Genomic DNA, 20,801 nt, shown 5'->3' on the forward strand with positions numbered 1-20,801 from the left:
GACCTTCACTGAGAGTCCCAGCACAGCTTCTAGTTCACAGTCCTGCAGGAGGTGCCCTTGGTGACAAGAAGTGAGGCTTATCTGCAGGAAGACCCCTCAGTAGGAGGAAACTGCGCTATTGCAAGTCCTCCCAATTAAACTGCAGCTGTGATTTGAGTCCACTAATGATTAAGGTAAACAAGAAAATATGATGTTAATTGGGATGCTAAATGTATCTATTTAGGCAGATAAAAACAAAAGATGATTTTACTTGAAGGCAGGGAGTTCCTTGCCTGGCCACCACCAGGGCCTAATGCTATGATTAAAGTTGAGAGGCCTCAAGAAGATGGAAAAATCAAAGAAATAACATTCTCACATAGAACCTCCAGGAAGGAATGAAGCCTTTTATCACCTTGACTTTAGCCTGGTGGATCTGTGTGAACTCCTAATCTATATAACTGTAAGGTAATAAATTTATGTTGCTTTTCAAACTGCCAAGTTTTTGGTAGTTTATTACAGCAGCCATAGATTACTAATGTAATATAGCTGAGTAATAATGTAGCTGAGTTGTTTAGGACATGCTAGCTAGCTGTGCCTTCAAATATCTTAAAACTTTTCCTGACCTTATTAAGAGATTTCCAAGTTATATGAGGCTTTGGCTGAAAAGAAAAAAAAAAAGTTTTATTTGTGCATTCCTAATAATTTTCCAAAAAGGATGTATAAATACTTTTTTATAATTGCATCATTTTATTTTATATCTGGGGCCTAACAAATTATCTGGTCAGTTTATTTTACTGCAATTTCTTTTTTTTTTCACCATAAACATTTAGATCTATGAATACTGAGTACATATTCAGTTAATTCAAATTTCAATTCCATTATCAAATCTCCTACCTCCTTTCTCAGAGATTACATGTGAGTATAAGGGAAATTTTATAGTCATCATGGCATTTGGATGAAGAGAAGACTTCTGGTATTATACTGCCTTGCAGTAGGGTTGCTTTAATCCTAAGCTGATGTGTATCTACTAAGTTTTTAAGTTTTGATTGGTGCTGTTTATACACAGCATTCTGGTGTTTGCTGCTGTAGTCCAGAGTTAGCTAATGATATATTCTTTTAATTAGGTCTTAGTGATTTAGCTTTGGTCTCCCACAGAAAGGGACCTCCCTACCTCTACACTTAATATCTGGTAATGATTCACATTTAATCCCCAGACCCAGGGTTGGACTCATGTTTTGCGGCTGCAGAGCTTGTGCAATTTTAGGTCATTTTTTAGAGAAAAAGAGCAGAATCATTTTGTATACAAAATGAGGCATAGGGCCTTTGAAGGAGTCCATACTCTAAGGGAGGCTTCCCAGTAGCTCAGCAGTAAAGAATCTGCCTGCAATGCAGGAGACACAGGAGATGAGTATTTGATCCCTGGGTCGGAAGATCCTTTGGAGAAGGAAATGGAAACCCACTCCAGTATTCTCTTCCAGAAAATCCCCATGGACAAAGGAGCCTGGTGGGCTACAGTCCATGGGGGTCGCAAAGAGTTGGACTCAACTGAGCGACTGAGCGCGCGCGCGCACACACACACACACTAAGAGGCTCTTAAGTTTCAGTTTCATTAACCTCATGGTTAAATCCACCTTCTCCAGGGCCAATCATATCACCTAGCATGCTCAAAGTTCAAAGCTATTTTATCCCAGTGCAGTTCTTGTATTACACTAACTGCAAAGTTAGTCTGTCAGGATTCTGAGCTACCACCTACATCCTTCCTTGGGATATGAAGGCACTTCTGGGTCTCTTCCACATAACAACCAGGTTGTAGGTTCCCAGGAGAAGTGCTTTGCAGCATTTGGTTCAGCCTCACTATGTTACTGCTTAACTAACCATTGCCACTACTATTTGTGTGCTTTTCACACAAAGATTTTAAAAGAACAAAGGAAAGGTCCTTCTGATATCTTTCTCCAAGATCTATCTAATCTCCTCTAATGTCCACCACTTATGAGTGTTAATGTCCAGAGGAAAGGAGTGAGATCAAACACAAATTTAAGAACTCATTACTTCTTTTCCTGCCAAAGATTTAGTTAGTGTACATATGTGTATGTGTAACTGACTCACTTTGCTGTATAGCAGAAACCAACACTATATTGTCAATCAACTATACGCCAATAAAAAATAAAGTCAGAGGGAAAGGCCAAAAAATAAAAATAAAATAAAAAATTTACTTAATGTGAATGGGTAAAATATATATTTTTTCTTGTGGGGGTAGAAGCTTTATTTGATTTGTATTATTTCTTTTTTTATCTAGGTAGTTATAATCTTGCTCTCATCCCTGGAACAATGAAGATGAAGGAGTAAGAAAGGGAACTTTGTCTTCACTCCGATGTTGGAAAGTCCAACAAGAAATAATGCAAAATTCTCTCTCCTGTTCTACATTTGGAGGATAGACTGAAAAAGGAGGAAATAAAGTTATGCAAACTCAGAAGATTGGAGATATTCTGTTTCTTTATTATGTGATAAGTTTGCATGTGCAGAGAGAGTGCAGAACCCCGGTGGAGAAATAGTTGTCTAAGATATAAGAATGAGAGGGAATAATGAAAGGAATAAACCAGAGAAAGTTGTTCTGAGAAAACAGATAGCAAAATCAATTTGTGACCAAAAAAATTCATATCCCCTTCCAAATTAGGTTGGTAATGGCCAATAAGGAAAACTAAAAGAGCTGGCATAGGAGAGAAATAGGAATCTCCAACAATCAACATTGAGATTGACATAAACCTTCATATTTTATTTGCCTTTTCATAGTCAGTGTTTTCTCCCATTGAAACCTAAAGTGGCTAGAGAATGTAGATTAAGCAGGATGAAATCAAAAGAATTACTGAGAAAGTGTAATTTAATCTTTAGATCAGCACATCTTTCAGTCATATTTCTTGTCAGTATGAAACCTGATCTATAAATTCTCATACATGGACAACTAAAGGCCAGGACCTATAAAAAATTCACACAAAATCTAGTCCTTTTATCAAATGAGAGTGAACTTTTAAAAAAAGTGAAGGAATGATTTAGAGGAAGATATCTTTCATGTGCATATTTTATAATTTCTGTTCACATACCCTATGTTTCCCATTAACACTAAAGCTAAGGGAATCCTTACTACATATGTAATGACACATAATGGTTATGGTTAAATTATAAGTATAATCCAAAAATAACCAGAAAAATGAAATTTAACTCCAAACTTCCACTAAGGAAAATATATTTCAGAATAAATTGTAGACAATTTAGATTATTTTGATTCTTAATTATATATTTAAATAGCAAATATTTAAGACTTGACCATTGTGTAAGTCTTGTCAACAGTTGTGTTAACTACACATTCAAAAACTGTACAGTTTGATCCCACTTAATAATCAATATTTCAGTTTAATTGCATAGTATAAATTCACATGTGCTAAGCAATGATCATCAAAAATGAGAAAAATCAGTCCACAAAAATATAGTCCTACTTAACATTTTCCAGAAAGCACTTGATGTGAAACAGCTATAAATATACATGTTCTGTGCTCAAAGATGTCTTATTTTAAGTAAACAAAGTACTTCCTCTGTTTTTCAGTTAAAAAATCAGAAAAAACCTCATGTGAGGTTGAGTTATTCCAAATTTCATTGGAATAAACAACCTGCAAAAGCTTCTGTAAATGTGTAGTCACAAGAGAGCCATCTGGCTCCACGTAATTACACCCATCTTTCATCCAGTTCTGAATCTGAATGTGAAAGTAGGTCCAGGAATATGATACAGATTTGTGATCTACACTTGGGGACTGTCGATCTATAAACCAATTAACAGATTTATTCATATGGGTGTGTTCCTGTCTTCATTTATATTACACATCCTAAATAGAGTACAGATTCAGAGATTACCGAATGAATTGCTGCTAGAATGAATTCTTTCTAGTGAAATATTTCAGAGTGAAATGAAATAGAAGTTAAGGCATGATAGGGTGTAAGATGAAAAACAGACAATATCTGACTCTTGATCATTTTTCATATGAACTCTTTGAATCAAGTTGATAGATGCCTTGCAAGTACAGAAAAACATTTTGTGGTCATTTGTTATGCAAGATCTCTGACTTTTGAAAGATTACTGCAAGGGATTGGATTTATTGTTTGCAAATCATGGCCAAATTTTCACTTATGAGTTTATATTTTGTCTAGAATAGCTTTCCTTAGAATAGTACATTTCTGAGGTAGTATAAAAACTGTTGCCCTCCACTCCTGGGTGATGGATTGGCCCCAGGGTGGCCAATGGCAGCAAACAGGCTGGGTGCCCTCTGCTCCTGGGTGTACTCCAACATCAGCTCCAGCCTTCCCCAGATTCCCTTCCCTGTGACTCCAGCAGGGCCTCTGCCTCGGCCCCCAGGCAGCATGTTGACCAACATCCAACAGCTGGTGAAGGTCTATACACTCATTGAGGACCAGCAGTAGGACAATCAGGGCACTGAGCATGTCATCCAGCTATGTGGAGTGACTGAAGGACATGTCCCTACTAGTCAGGGCCTGACAAAATGTGGCCCTCTGGAGATGGGAATGGCAAACCATTTTAGTATTCTTGCCCTGAGAACCTCATGAACAGTATGAAAAGGCAAAAAGATATGACACTGAAAAATGAACCACCCAGGTTGGTAGGTGTCCAATATGCTACTGGGGAAGAGCAGAGGAATAGTACAGAAAGGTTGAAGAGGCTGAGCCAAAGTAGAAACAACTACCAGTTGTGGATGGGTCAAGTGGTCAAAATAAAGTCTGATGCTCTAAAGAACAATATTACATAGGAACCTGGAATGTTAAGCCTATGAATCAAGGTAAATTGGAGGTGGTCAAACAGAAGATGGCATGAGTGAACATTGACATTTTAGGAATCACTGAACTAAAATGTATGGGAAAGGGCAAACTTAATTCAAATGACCATTATATCTACTACTCAGGGCAAGAATCCCTTAGAAGAAGTGGAGTAGTCCCCAAAGTCAACAAAAGAGTCCTAACTGCAATACTTAGGTACACTCTCAAAAATGAGAGAATGATCTCCATTAGTTTCCAAGGCAAACCATTCAACAGCACAGTAATCCAAGTCTATGCCCCATCCACTAATGCCAAAGAAGTGGAGGCTGAACAACTCTAAGAAGACCTACAAGACCTCCTAGAACTAACACCAAAAAAAAAAGAAAAAGATGTCCTTTTCATCATAGGGGACTGGAATGCAAAAGTAGCAAGTCAAGAGATGTCTGGAATAACAGGCAAGTTTGGCCTTGGAGTACAAAATGAGTCAGGCAAAGGCTAAGAGTTTTGCCAAGACAATGCACTGCTCATAGCAAGCACCCTCTTCCAACAACACAAGAGAAGACTCTACACATGGACATCACCCTATGGTCAATACAAAAATCAGACTGATAATATTCTTTGTACCTGAAGATGGAAAAGCCCTATACAGGCAGTAAAAACAAGACATAGAGCTGACTGTGGCTCAGATCATGAGCTCCTTATTGCAAAATTCAGGCTCAAATTGAAGAAAGTTGGGAAAACCACTAGATCATTCAGGTATGATCTAAATCAAATCCCTTATGATCATAAGTGGAGTTGACAAATAGATTCAAGGGATTAGATCTGGTAGACAGAGTGCCTGAAGAACTATGGACAGAGGTCCATGCCATCATACAGGAGGTCATGACTGAAACAATTCCCAAGAAAATGAAATGCAAGAAGGCAAAGTGGTTGCCTGAGGAGGCCTTACGAATAGCTGAGAAAAGACAAAGTGAAAGACAAAGGAGAGAGGGAAAGATATACCTAACTGAATGAAGAGTTCCAGAGAATAGCAAGGAGACATAAGAAAGACTTCTTAAGTGAAAAAATGAACAGAAATAGAGGAAAACAATAGAATGGGCAAAACAAGAGATTTCTTCAAGAAAATCAGAGATACCAAGGGAACATTTCATGCAAAGATGGGCACAACAAAGGACAGAAATGGCAAGGACCTAACAGAAGTGGAAGAGATTAAGAGGAGTGGCAAGAATACACAGAAGAACTGTACAAAAAGGTCTTAATGACTCAGATAACCACGATGGTGTGGTCACTCACCTAGAGCCAGACATCCTGGAATGTGAAGTCAAGTGGGCCTTAGGAAGTATCACTACAAACAAAGCTAGTGGAAGTGATAGAATTCCAGCTGAGCTGTTCAAAATCCTAAAAGATGATGTGTGAAAGTGCTGCACTCAATATGTCAGCAAATTTGAAAATCTCAGCAGTGGGCACAGGGTGGGAAAAAGTCAGTTTTCATTCCAATCCCAAAGGAGGGCAATACCAAAGAGCGTTCAAACTACTGCATAATTGTGCTCATTTCACATGCTAGCAAAGTATTGCTCAAAATCCTTCAAGCTAGGCTTAAACAACATGTGAACCGACAACTTCCAGATGTACAAGCTGGATTTAGAAAAGGCAGAGGAACCAGAGATCAAATTTCCAAAATCTGCTGGATCATAGAAAAAGCAAGAGAATTCCAAAAATGTATCTACTACTGCTTCATTGACTATGCTAAAGCCTTTGACTGTGTGTATCACAATAAACTGTGGAAAATTCTGAAAGAGATGGGAATAGCAAACCACCTTATCTGTCTCCTGAGAAATCTGTGTGTAGGTCAAGAAGCAACAGTTAAAACCAGACATAGAACAATAGACTGGTTCAAAATTGGGAAAGGAGTATGTCAAGGCTGTATATTGTCACCCTGCTTATTTAACTTATATGCAGAGTACATCATGCAAAATATGGGGCTGGATAAAGCTCAAGCTGGAATCAAGACTGTCAGGATAAATATCAACAATCTCAGAGATGCAGATGATACCACATTAGTGGTCAAAAGCAAAAAGGAACTAAAGAGCCTCTTGATGAAAGTGAAAGAGAAAAGGGAAAAAGTTGGCTTAAAACTCAACAAGCTCATGACATCTGGTCTGATCACTTCATGACAAATAGATGGGGACAAAGTAGAAATAGTTACAGATTTCCTTTTATTGGGGATTGAATGATTGAGGACGGTGACTGCAGCACAAATTAAAAGGCACTTGCTACTTGGAGGAAAAGCCATGCCAAATCTAGACAGTGTATTAAAAAGATTAGACATCACTTTGGTGACAAATGTGCATATACTCAAACTATGGTTTTGCAGTAGTCATGCACAAACATGAGAGTTGGGCCATTAAGAAGTCTGAGCACTGAAGAATTGATGCTATCTAACTGTGGTGCTGGAGAAGACTCTTGAGGTTCCCTTGGACAGCAAAGAGATCAAGCCAGTGAATCCTAAAGAAAATCAATCCCTGATACTGAAACTGAAGCTCCAATTCTTTGGCCACCCGATTCAAAGAGTCGACTCATTAGAAAAGACTCTGATGCTAGGAAAGATTGAGGGCAAGAGGAGAAGGGGTTGACAGAGGATGAGATGGTTGGTTGGCATCACTGAGTCAATAGATATTAGTTTAAGCAAGCTCTGGGAGCTGATGATGGGCAGGGAGGCTTGGTGTGCTGCAGTCCATGGGATTCCAAAGAGTTGGACACGACTGAGTGACTGAACTGAACCGAACAATAGCATTACAGCAACATATATTTCAATACTTCAAATATGTTATGTATTTTATCTTAATATGAATCACATTGTTTATTGCTCCATCTCATACATCTACATGTTACACTATAATTCCTATTTTCAGAAGTGATGTTTAAAATCTTCAGTTCTAGGTTGATGCCTGTTCATGTGTTATAAATGTTACAGACTATATTATGGCGATTCATGTGTCTCTTAACACCAATTCCTACCTATGGCAAATTTAAGACTATTTTTCATAACTTTTATAGAATAAAACTAAGCTAGAATTTTGCACTTGGTTAACAAAAATTATTTTCAAGTTTATATGCTCATTATTTATTTCTTCGGTCATGCTGTAAATGACAATGTACATCAATTTATTTACTATAAATATATAAATTCCCCTTAGGGAATACTTTGAAAAACATACAAAATGTATGAATAATGTTTTTATAGATACCATCTTTTCACTTAGATAAATATCATATAGATAACTTAAAACTAACTTAAATGCCTAAATCATTCTGAAGTTTTAGGCAAATAATGAAGATCAATTAAAATCATCATGACATTATATGTATTAGCATTGAAAAATAATACTGTTGAACAGAAGGCACATAATAAAAATTACACACAGAATGTTCTACTGTGTACTTTAATAAGCACAGATGTGTTACAATGTGTATGCAAGAACATATGTAGGATATATTATGTAGAAAATGGGGAACCAGTAAAAGTATTTTCAAACAGTGAATTACTGAAAAAAAAGTACACAATTCAAAGGTTTTACAATTTTAATGAATTAAAATTTTCCTTGGGAAATGTCATAAAATTAACTGCTTCCCAAGTGATTTCCAACAATGAAACTTTTCTTTTTTTTTTTTGCAAAGCAATTGTGAGATTTTGTTATTAAAGCCAAAAATGTTACAGATTAAGGAGTGGGCTACATGAGGAGCAAGGGGATGGAAAATGGGGGAGAGGAACAAGTAGAAGCAGAGACAGAGTAGCAGAGAGAAAAATCAAGGATAAGGTGAAAGGCAATGTCACCTCCAATTTCCCTCCCAAAAAACACGTCATGAAAAAGGCAAGTGAATATGTTGCTTTGGGTTCTTCGCTGGAGAATGTTCTTCAGCCTGATACTAACCTAAGAAAACTATAAGAGGGAGCGAAGTCCTTTCTAGGACTGGGAAAAGTGACAAGATCTTTATAAAAAACAGATTCCATCTGGTTTTACTTTTTGGACTTTTTAGTGTGGGATATCTCATTCCTTTCTAACCTCAGTCTGCCCATAAGCAGAAAAAGATCACTAACATACATATTCTCTTAAAAACATTAAAAATGATGACCAGTACTCATCAGAAAATTTATTTGTCTATAGAACAAAAGGGTCTTTAGTAGGGAAGAACAGTGATGGCCGAGAAGCAGATTGGTAGAGCACAATGTGTTCGTGATTAAGGGTGTGATGTGTGGAGGTATATTACGCTAAGCAAAGGCATGTCGTGGGGCAGCCAGGAAGAGGAAACGTAGTATATGTTTAATGGATGATCTGGGAAATTTCATTGGTGAAATTAATGCTAATATCTAAGCATCTGGTTCAAAGTTAGAAAACATAATTTTAAATATTAATGAAACATCCTAGTCACCTCTGTCAAAAAGCAAAATAATATCTACACTTCTGATATCAGAATATAAATAGCCAGTTAAAAATAACATTTAATTGACCCAATTTTTTCCCACTATATTAAATTAAAATTTAATTATTAAAAAAATATGCAGCTCTCTATTTCTTACTGAAAGTGAAAGTTAGTCACTTAGCCGTGTCCGACTCACTGTGACCCCATGGGCTGTAGCCCACCAGGCTCCTCTGCCCATAGAATTCTCTAGGTAAGAATACTGGAGTCGGTTGCCATTTCCTTCTCCAGGGGATCTTCCTGATCCAGGGACCAAATCCAGGTCTCCTGCATTATGAGCGAACTCTTTACTGACTGAGCCACCATAAGGTGCTATTTCTTACTAGTCCAGATACATTAAATACTTTCAATTTGGCAATGGCAGGCTAGGTTATTGTAATCTACTTACTTAGACAAATAATATAACTATTAAAAAATTAAATCATTCATTCATTCATTCAAAAAATATTGATTAAGCATTTATTATGTTCCAAGCACTGATATATGTATATGGGGTACATTTTGAAGATCCTTGTCCTTGTGAATCTTATATTCTAGCTGGAGGAAACAGGCAATAATTAACAGACACCAAGATAAGTAAATTCTTTAGCATGCTAGAAAGGTAGAAATTACTATATATAAAAGTAAAATTCCAGTAGAAAAAGACTAACCTGGAGAGCCAGAAATTTAATATGAACCCAAATCTTTCGGTTAATTGGTCAAAGTAGTCTTCTTTATGGTAGGAGATACATCAATTTGTCCTCTGATTTGAAGGACATATTCCCTTAACCTCCTGACCAATGGATCCCTTGAAATTTCACAGAGATGGCATATCACAGGGCTGTCCTTGAATCCTCATAGATTTATTTTCTCATCTCAGGGCCTCTAATGTACTTACCGCCTCTTATTGGTTCTGTCTGATCAGCTTGGTATCAACAAGGTGATGTTCTGTGGAAAGTTCAGATGGTCAACTGCTGACAGGGCAGGAGACTTATCTCTGAGGAAGAAAAAAAAAGACAAAATATGCAAATGAATATTTTAATGCTCAAATAAAAGCACAGGCTATTCTGATAACTTTTTCTCATGTGAATGGAAAGGAATGAATTTACCAAGTTAATGGCATATTTTGTACTTAAGTCCTTTTTCATCTGCTCTAGCAACAACGTCAAGTCCAGCATGGCATATCTGGAACCAGAGATACAAGGTTTCTGAGTTTGTGATAGTTTACAGTTCTTCTCTAGGATCCATCCCTTTTCTGCACAGGTGAATTTAAAGGATACCTAAGAGGACTTTCCATCTCTATATCCTTTAGCTTGGTGACTGCAATCTCTATCATCAACACATTGGAAGCATTGTTGGTTTTGATTTACAATTTTGTCTAGGGGGCAAAGAGGGTCAGAGGCTGTGGCCATTGCAGAGTATAAAATCTGCCACAGTATCCAAGAAACTTAGATTGTGGTCCAAGGTCCAACCAGATAGAATGGGAGGAAATTTAAGATGCCATTTCTGGGTGGGAGGAACAAACATCATATTGTAAGGTCATCATGAGGCATGTGACATATTGTTCTGACCATAATGGAATGTGTAATCCTACATGGTAACTGGAAAATAAGAAATAAAAAGAACTGTAGAGATCAGGTATGCACACTGTAAAGGTTTGTTTTATTTTTTATTTTCCTAAAAGCAATACATTCTATTTAGCTGATTCAGGCAAAAGTTTGGCATGAAGGGTAGAGGTTGGATTGGGGAGGGGGGAAAAGAATATTTAGTATTACCAAATCAATGGGAAGCCATCTTGGTGACAGTTGATGGCAGCTTTGGGCTAGGATAGTAACAGCAGAGATGAAAGTAACTGGATTTGAGAGATAATTAGGGCATAAAATGTGGAGAAAGATTGGAGACATAAGGTAAAGGACATATAGATGACAACGGCAACTTTCAGGTTTCTGACAATGCAAAAAGATGAGTGATGCTGCAGTTTGCATGAGAAATATGTTCAGATGAGAAAGATCTTAAGTTTTACTTTGTAGATTTCAAGTTTGAGATGCCTTGTAACACTTCAATAGGGAAATGCATAGTCAACTCTATCTTAGCAGAGAGGCTCGGAGTGGAGAGGTAAATATGTTGGGCAGCTGGAGGTGTTAGAAGCTCTGGGTGAGATTATATCACCTAGGGAGAAAGTATAGAAAGAAAAGAGAAGGTCTTCCAGAGCAGAACCTTGGGATTCCGTAATATTTTTATCTGGTAGATTAGAAGAAATCTGAAAGGAGAATAATTGTGAGAGAGCAAACGGGCAGAGAGATTTTGTTTAATTTATTTTTCACAGAAGGCACCTGACTCACATTAGTGTTAACATTATAATAGCTAAATGTAATTACTGAAATGAATTAATATCATGTGGGAAATTTTACCTGTAATCTAAAGACACTAAAGAATAGGTGAACATGCACACATGAACACAACTTTTGGAAAGTTATAAAAATAATGTCAGTGTTTAGCACACTAAGCCCTTTAACGTATTTTTGAAAAATGAAGCTTATCTCAAATTTTAAAATCCTGAAGCAAACTTTAAATCAAAGCTAAATAATATCTTTGCAAACCTAAGCTCTGTCACATTGTAAATGTAAAAAATTATGCAAATATATAGGAGAGGTTTGTTTAATATGTGGTAATAGATATTTCTTGAAAACTGCTGGTAAAGCAAATTCTTCAAACTTTAAACATTTTTTTCTCAGAACTCAGCATTTTGAGGAATAAGATAAAGAATAACTTTAAAGTATTATAAACTATGTTTTGGCCTGGTTTGTCTCAAATTTAACCAGGTTAATAATAATTTTTCTGGAAGTTACAATGATTTCTTGTCATTTGAGGCAGAATTTTGCTCTTGTTTAACTACCACCCTGCTCCAATTTAACTCCATGTGAAACGCCGGGCTGGATGAAACACAAGCTGGAGTCAAGATTGCCGGGAGAAATATCAACAAACTCAGATACGCAGATGTTATCACTATAATGGCAGACAGCTAAGAGGAACTCAAGAGCTTCTTGATGAAGCTGAAAGAGGACACTGACAAGCTGGCTTAAAACTCAACACTCAAAACTTGAAGATCGTGGCATACAGTCCCATCACTTCATGGCAAATAGATGGGGCAAAAGTGGAAACAATGACAATTTTTATTTTTGGGGGGCTCCAAAATCACTGCAGATGGTGACTGCAGGTGTGAAATTCAGATTCTTGCTCCCTGGAAAGAAAGGTATGACAAACTTAGACAATGTACTAAAAAGCAAAGACATCACTTTGCTGACAAAGGTTCACATAGTCAAAGCTATGGTTTTTCCAGTAGTCATGTACAGATATGAGAGATGAACCATAAAGACGGCTGAGCGCTGAAGAATTGATGCTTTCGAACTGTGGTGTTGGAGAACTCTTGAGAGTCCCTTGGACAGCAAGCAGATCAAACTAGTCAATCCTAAATAAAATCTACCCTGAATATTCATTGGAAGGACTGGTGCTGAAGCTGAAGCTCCAATACTCTGGGCCACCTGATGCAAAGTGCCGATTCATTGGAAAAGACCCTGATGCTGGGAAAGATTGAAGACAAAAAGAAAAGGAGGTGGCAGAGGATAAGATGGTTAGAATCACTGACTCAATGGACATGAACTCTGAGAGATAGTGAAGGACAGGGAAGCCTGGCGTGCTGCAGTCCATGCAGAGTTGGACATGATAGCAACTGAACAACAGCAACAAAGTAAGATATTATTAGTCATATAGGTTTTCTCAATTTCCTAAATTTTATTTTCGACTTTTACCTGACTATAAGTCATTGTGTTATCAATGAATACTATCAACATTTCTATTATTAATATAATCATAAAATCAAGATCAACTAAAGAGAATACGCAGTTTATACTGTTAAGACTAGTCCCATAATCCCATACATGGCTTAAATGGATACTTTGAGTTTTACTTTAAAGCGAGAAGTTAGGCTAGTTGAATAGGAAAAGGGGAACCATCCAAAGGAGAAATATACACATTTGAGGTCAGAGAGATAAAGAAAAATAGAGATAGAAATAAGAGAGAGCAGGGGCACAAGAATTAAAAACATGGATCCACATTTTTGTTTATTTAGTAGAAAGTGATTTGAGGGTGATTAGCAATAGGAAAATGAAATATCTGAGGTTCTAAACTATTCCTGGCATATTCAAAAGCTTGGAATAATAAACAATGTTTATTAATTCTGATATGTTCATAAAAGTTGTGAAGGAAGAAAAATATAAAGTGACAGTCAGGAGGCTTGTTTCCTGTCTGGCTCAGTCACTGATTGTGTTTGTGGTCAATAACTATCTTCTGAATATCAGAGCCACACAATGTATGAATGAATGGAAGCCCCTCAGTCATGTCTGACTCCTTGTCACCCCATGGACTGTAGCCCACCAGGCTCCTCTGTCCATGGAATTCTCCAGGCAAGAATAGTGGAGTGGGTAGTCATTCCCTACTCCAGGGGATCTTCCCAATCAAGGGACTGAACCCAGGTCTTCTGCTTTGCAGGCATATTCTTTACTCTCTGAGCCACCAGGGAAACCCCCATACAACTAACCACCAGAACAGAACTTAACAGTCACCGCAGGATTTGAAATTTGTGTCTGGTTTAATCTCTTTCCTTTATTTTCTCAAGTTCTAAGCTAGAGCAATAATGAAATTTAGAATACTTGATCGTTCATAATGTATTCCATGATTTCAGGCTCACCTGATCAATGTTGAGCTAAGAATAAGGATTTTCTTTATCCTGATTAGCATCCTTTAGCCAGCACTTAGGAAAATCACCACATACATGGCACTGTATAGTTATTAAAAAATTGATAAATATATTCTTTCTCATATCTGAGGCAAAAAATGTGTTTTTGTACCTTCTTCCTCTCCTCTGAACTCTTCCTCCTGCCTTTTTCATCTGCTTAATTATATGTGTTTTCATACATAAGATTCAGTGTCTTTCTAATTCTCCAGGCCTTGGTTATGTGTGTGTGTGTATGTGCGTGTGCGTGTGCGTGTGTGTGTGTAACTACCACGGTGTGTGTGTGTGTATGTGTGTGTGTGTAACTGCCATGATTTTTGGTTGCAAGGAACAGAGAACTGGATTAAACTGGTTCAGGGAGAATAAAGTTTTTTTTAGTAATATAACTACACACGCTTATGACCAACCTAGATAGCATATTAAAAAGCAGAGACATTACTTTGCCAACAAAGGTCTGTCTAGTCAAGGCTATGGTTTTTTCCAGTAGTCATGTATGGATGTGAGAGTTGGACTATAAAGAAAGCTGAGCGCCGAAGAACTGATGCTTTGAACTGTGGTGTTGGAGAAGACTCTTGAGAGTCCCTTGGACTACAAGGAGATCCAACCAGTCCATCCTAAAGGAGATCAGCCCTGGGTATTCATTGGAAGGACTGATGTTGAAGCTGAAACTCCAATACTTTGGCCACCTCATGCGAAGAGTTGGCTCATTGGAAAAGACCCTGATGGTGGGAAGGACTGGGGGCAGGAGGAGAAGGGGACAACAGAGGATGAGATGGCTGGATGGCATCACCAACTCGATGAACATGAATTTGGGTAAACTCTGGGAGTTGGTGATGGACAGGGAGGCCTGGCGCGCTGCAATTCATGGGGTCGCAAAGAGTCGGGACACGACTGAGCGACTGAATTGAATTGAACAACACACGCAGATCCAGAGATGGCTTCAAGCACAGATGGATCTAGTCCTTCAATAATGTTACCAGGATCTAGTCTCTCTGTCCTTGTGATAATCATATTTTCTGTGCTGACTGTTCTCCTCTGCAGCTCTCTCAGTATTAAAGGCTTTGTAACTTTCAACTTGATGTCTCCTCTCAGGTTCTGGTTCAAAGAAAAAGAGCTTTCCTTTCCTCCTTATTTTTATACTATCCAGAGTGCCTTCTTGACTTGACTTGGTGTATACTTCTGAACAAATCACTGTGGCCAGAAGGATGGAATGTTCTAATCAGCCACTCATGGTTTACTTGTTTATCCCTGATGCTGGAGAATAGGTGTGCTTCAAACGATAGGAAAGAGGTGGTTCCCCTAAACAAAGTAGGATGTTGTTACCCAAAGAACAGAAATAGACACACTGAGTCAGCAAAACAGATATGCAGTACAGTTGGATGCATAGCCAATATCCTCTACTCCTGCTAGCATGCTCTGTAGCATTTGCCTTGCTACCTAAAGGCAAAAGAAGCCAAGTAAAATACGTTTATTATTTTTACTTAAGTATCCAGCAAAGTGGCTAGAGTATAAACCTACAAATTAAAATGAAATGCTTGCTGGATAAGTGAATAATTAGGTTAAGTAACTATACCACTTTTCCAACTGCTATTTCCTCTTAAAACTCAATAATAGTACCATACTAATTAGGCTAATTGTTTTACTATTCTAAATTAGTATAATTATTAAATCAATGTAATGAAATAATGAAGTGTTATAAATTTTACATAAGCTGATGCCTGTATGTTCTTAGGATCTTTCCCTGGTGACTCTGATGGTAAAGAATCTGTCTGCACTGTGGGAGATCCAGGTTCGATTCCTGGATCAGGAAGGTCCCCGGGAGAAGGGAATGGCTACCCACTCCAGTATTCTTGCCTGGAGAATTCCATGGACACAGGAGCCTGGTGGGCTACAGTTCATGGGGTCTCAGAGTCAGACACGACTGAGGGACTAACATTTTCACCTTCATATGTCCTTAGCATGTCCTTGACTCACAGTGAGCCCTCAATAAATGTTAGGGCTTACTATTACCTATTATCAACCAAATTAACTTGCATTGAAAGACCTCTGGAACACTACAAATTCATAAAGATTTAAAGTTGTATAAGTCCATGTTAGTAGGCTGATAATTGATCAATACTAAAATAAATGCTTTGAAATGAGCAGAGTTTTGTTTCTGCTTCTAATGAAATTACTTTTTAATATTGTTTTCAGGGCATCTCTCCAGAGGAGACAGTGTGATGTTTTCCTCTAAATCCATGCAGGATAAATGATCTGGAGTTACTAGAATATGGTATTATACACAAACAACTAGACAGGCATTCTATTACAGATGATTAGTCAACCGTGAATACAGCATTCAGCAGATGGACAGCTCCAAAGGACCACATGAATTATGTGCATTACAGCTGCGGCTCTGGCAAAAACTAAAATGTTCTTGATGAACAGCTGCAGTTTTCTTCAGCCTCTAGACAAGGGATATCAGTTAAGATTTTTATTGCTGTAGAACATGACCTAGGAATAACCGATTACCTTGAATAAAGGTTGCATTAAAAAAGGTTTTATAATTTGCTGTGTTAATTTTACATTTAAAGGGTTTTCCATATTTACATTTTGAGCACCTGCCCTGTGTTTATCTGATGTGTATTTCATGTGCCTATAATTCAAAATGAACAATGGTAAAATTGCTCAGGCTATTAGCTAATGATGGGAGAATGTGCTTTATGTAGGTCTTTAAAAATACAAAAATTTAAATGCTGAAATATTGAAATGGTAAGTGGTCAACTCCTTATATTCAGTCACTGAATAAAGCCAGCTTGCATATTTATTCTTGATTGCAGATACTTCTTAATTCAAAGATAATTTCAGGGATCATTGTTGAGATTTTTCTGCTTCAGTAATAAAGCCTCCAATTTCTCTTGTTACATTTTAATATTGAATTAAGTAAGAACAGAAGAATAAACAAGTTCGTATTAGAATTATTTTGAGAATTCATAGTACTGTGCTTAACCATATACTTTGTGCTAATATTAATATACCTATTTTGAGAAGATAATAATATTTTCAATGAGTACAACTTTACTGCACATGACACACATTGATTTTATTTTTATATGTAGTGTTATGCTATTCCATGCATTTTCTAAAAGTATTTTTTATGGATGCTTGTTTTATTTTTCTGTAGATCCATACATATATGTAAAGCTTTTAACAAGTATATTCTCTTTTGTAAAACTTAGCTATGTTCATAATGTTTAATGAAGAACATTCTTCCTTATTTCAAATACTTTTAAAGTCTGTCATAAGAAATACCACCTACATATTTAATTATATAAAGATAAAAATCATTTATTTGATGGGAAGAATAGAATAAAAAACCTCCCTCTGAATATAGTCTAGTAAAACCTCATTGATTTGTGCTATAGTAAATCTCATAAATAATAAGAAAATACTTCAAAATTTTAAGTAACAACAAGATGTAAAATGTTGCCATTTAAATATATTTAATTTTTTAGTCATATTTTAAAACCCTCTTCTCTTTATTCTCAGTGAAATTTTGTGAAACTAAAATATAAATATATATTTTGCTTCGTAGATATGCTTCATATGTGCTATTCACCTAAATATTGAATATAAATATATGTGTATATGTATATGCCAAATACTGACACTTTCTAACAATCTTAGGTGTTGGATGTACACAAATAGAAAAGGATATTTGATACTATCTCAAGGAATTAATTATTCAAACAAGAAAACAGTTTGTCAATAATATAGAGCACAGAATGAAACCAGAATGAAAACTATTCTACACAGTGTATGACTAATATACAGGGGTACAAAAATAGGGGTAATTAATTTTGCCTAGGGATGCCAAGAGGACTACTTGATCAGTGACTCATAAATAAGCAAGTGTACTCTTTCTCTGGAAATCATCCTCATACCTCATGCACAGAATATACTAACTCTGCTTCATTTCTACCACCACTGTGCTCTGAGTATAGCCTTATGATTTCACTTACAGTTCTATATTTGTAAGTTCTTTTTCACATGTACATTTCATCAGCTGGATTATGATCTTTTGACTCCAAGAAGCAATTTTTAGTTATTATTATATTCTCAGGGGATAATGTCATGCCTGAAATTTATAAATTGCTCCATATTTTCAAAACACTTAATTAACATAAAATGCATGCATATGTACAAATTTTATATTATAAACTGCTTCTTTTTTTGGTGATCTTTCAGAGTTGTGATCTCATTCAACTAAAGGGAAGAATCAAAGTTAACCAAAGAGTAACTTTCCAAAATGTAGAAATATCATCATGCTTGTATAATGAGTTGATATTTTCACTATGCTTTACATTTAATTTCAAATGAATATTTTACATACTTATGACTACATATATATGAATAAACAATTAGTGGAAATAATTGCTATTGCAGGCTATTGTTTTTGTGCTTTTAAAAATATTTTAAGATATCTAGTAGGTTGTATTTACATTTTTTGATGTTTTATAAACATTTAAAATTGTAGTTTCAAGCACTATTTATACTACTTTAACCTACTACTGTTATGACACTCTTTTACTCACATTCGGTATTGTTTTAATTCATTAAGTAATATTAAAATTTTTCTCTTTTTATACATTAAGTTTTACATTTAGTCTGTATCCCTGTATTTATGTATATCTATACTGGTTTATTGATGTTGATCAGAGAATGAACTGAGTGTACCACCCCAGTAGGGTCGCTACATAAATCTATTTAAGTTTACATTTAAATTATACAAAATTAAAATTTATTTTGTAGCCCCATTCCAAGTGTTCACTAGCTATATGTAGTCAGTGATTATCCCTTTGGACAGTACAGATAAAGAACATTTTCATTCATCATATAAGTTCTATTAGTCAATGATGATATGGAGAAGAATTTAGTGTTAGAATATTTACTCAGATCTAGTTTAGATATTGTGTTATTAAAGTAGGTACTTGCTACAGACTGACTATATATCCCTAAAATTCACATGTTTAAGCCCTAACCCCCAATATTTGGAGACGGGGACTTTGGGACATAATTAGGGTTAGATGAGTTTATGAGACTGGGGCCTTCATGATCGAATTAGTGCTCTTATAAGATGAGATATCAGAGGCTCCAAAATCACTGCAGATGGTGACTGCAGCCACAAAATTAAAAGATGCTTGCTCCTTGGAAGAAAAGCTACGACAAATCTAGACAGTGTACTAAAACTGAGACATTACTTTGCCACCAAAGGTCCATATAGTCAAAGCTATGGTTTTTCCAGTAGTCATGGGTGGATGTGAGAGTTGGACCATAAAGAAAGCTGAATGCCAAAGAATTGATATTTTTGAACTGTGGTGTTGGAGAAGACTCTTGAGAGTCCCTTGGACTGCAACGAGATCCAACCAGTCCATCCTAAAGGAAATCCACCCTGAATATTCATTGGAAGGACTGATGCTGAAGCTCCAATGCTCTGGTCACTAGAGGCAATTGCCGACTCATTGGAAAAGACCCTGATGCTGGAAAGTTGAAGGCAGGAGGAGAAGGGGACGACAGAGGGTGAGATGGTTGGATGGCATTGCTTACTCAATGGGCAGAAGTCTGAACAAACTCCAGGAGTTGGTGATGGACAGGGAAGCCTGGCGTGCTGCAGTCCGTGGGGTCGCAAAGAGTCAGGCACAACTGAGTGACTGAACAACAACCGGAAAACTTGCTCTCTTTCTCCACCACGTGAGGACACTGTGGATAAGTGGTTATCTGCAAACCAGGAAGAGAGCCCTCGCTACAACCTGACCCTGTTGCCACTCTGATCTTGGATTTCCAGGTTCCAAAACTGTGAGAAAATAAATGCCTGTTGTTTAAGTTGCCCAGTCTATGATATTCTGTTTTAGTTCTGGCTGCCATGATGACAAATATAGTACTGAACAGTACATATGAAAGTGAAAGTGCTAGTCGATCAGGTGTGTCTGTCTCTTAGTGACCCCATGGACTGAAGCCCTCCAGGCTCCTCTGTCCATGGAATTTTACAGGCAGGAATACTAGAGTGGGTAGCCATTCCCAGACAGTAGAGAAATTTCTCATGTTAGAAGAAAAAGAGGATTTCCAAGGCTATTTCTAAAACTTAGCTTAAAATGTATCAAATATGGAGGGAATTGCATGTGTGTGTATGTATGTGTTTGTATGTACTTGTGTGTATGGTTCTACAAATCCTGGATTTAAAAAATAAATGTACTTCTTTCAGATGAGTGTGAGAAATCAGGAAGCATGCTTTCTATGAAGCTCATTCACTTATGCAAATAATGAAATCTCCTAAGTTACAAGTCATTCTGATCTTTCCCTTCATTAATTAACTTGCCAACTCTAGGGAGCATAAATAGGGAGAGGTTGTCCTGGTAACAGTAACAAATATAAGCCAGCCTTTCAAAATGTCAAAATGTTTTCGACCAACATAACATCAACCGCCATTTTGAGAATATGTTAGTCAATTATTATTTTGGTACACCAAATTTGTCAACAAATAATATGTAATCAAATATTTTCTTTTCTCAGGCATGAATTTTATATTTCATTAAATTTTAAGGCATGCCTTTAGGATCAAAATACGAACATACATTTTGTTTTGTTTGAACATTCCTCAAAAAAGAATATATTATGTTTAATAAAACACTATGAAGAACATAAAGAAAAATAAAATACATGCAAATATTATGATATATGAAAAGTTAATATCTTACATAGAAGTAATAGTGTAAAA

At 36.6% G+C, this 20,801-nt stretch overlaps 1 protein-coding gene across 1 annotated transcript in view; it reads right to left on the reverse strand.

Moving 5' to 3' along the window:
• Nucleotides 1-20,801, reverse strand: part of LRFN5 (leucine rich repeat and fibronectin type III domain containing 5) — a 984,773-nt gene that overhangs the window by 441,063 nt on the left and 522,909 nt on the right. Inside the window, exon 6 of the transcript XR_014070506.1 lies at nucleotides 10,154-10,252. The gene's annotated coding sequence lies outside the window, so the exon portion shown is untranslated. The remainder of the gene's footprint in view (nucleotides 1-10,153; nucleotides 10,253-20,801) is intronic.

This window comes from Giraffa tippelskirchi, chromosome 12 (genome assembly GCF_054371585.1).
Source record: "Giraffa tippelskirchi isolate mGirTip1 chromosome 12, T2T-mGirTip1v1.2.pri, whole genome shotgun sequence".
Classification (NCBI taxonomy): domain Eukaryota; kingdom Metazoa; phylum Chordata; class Mammalia; order Artiodactyla; family Giraffidae; genus Giraffa; species Giraffa tippelskirchi.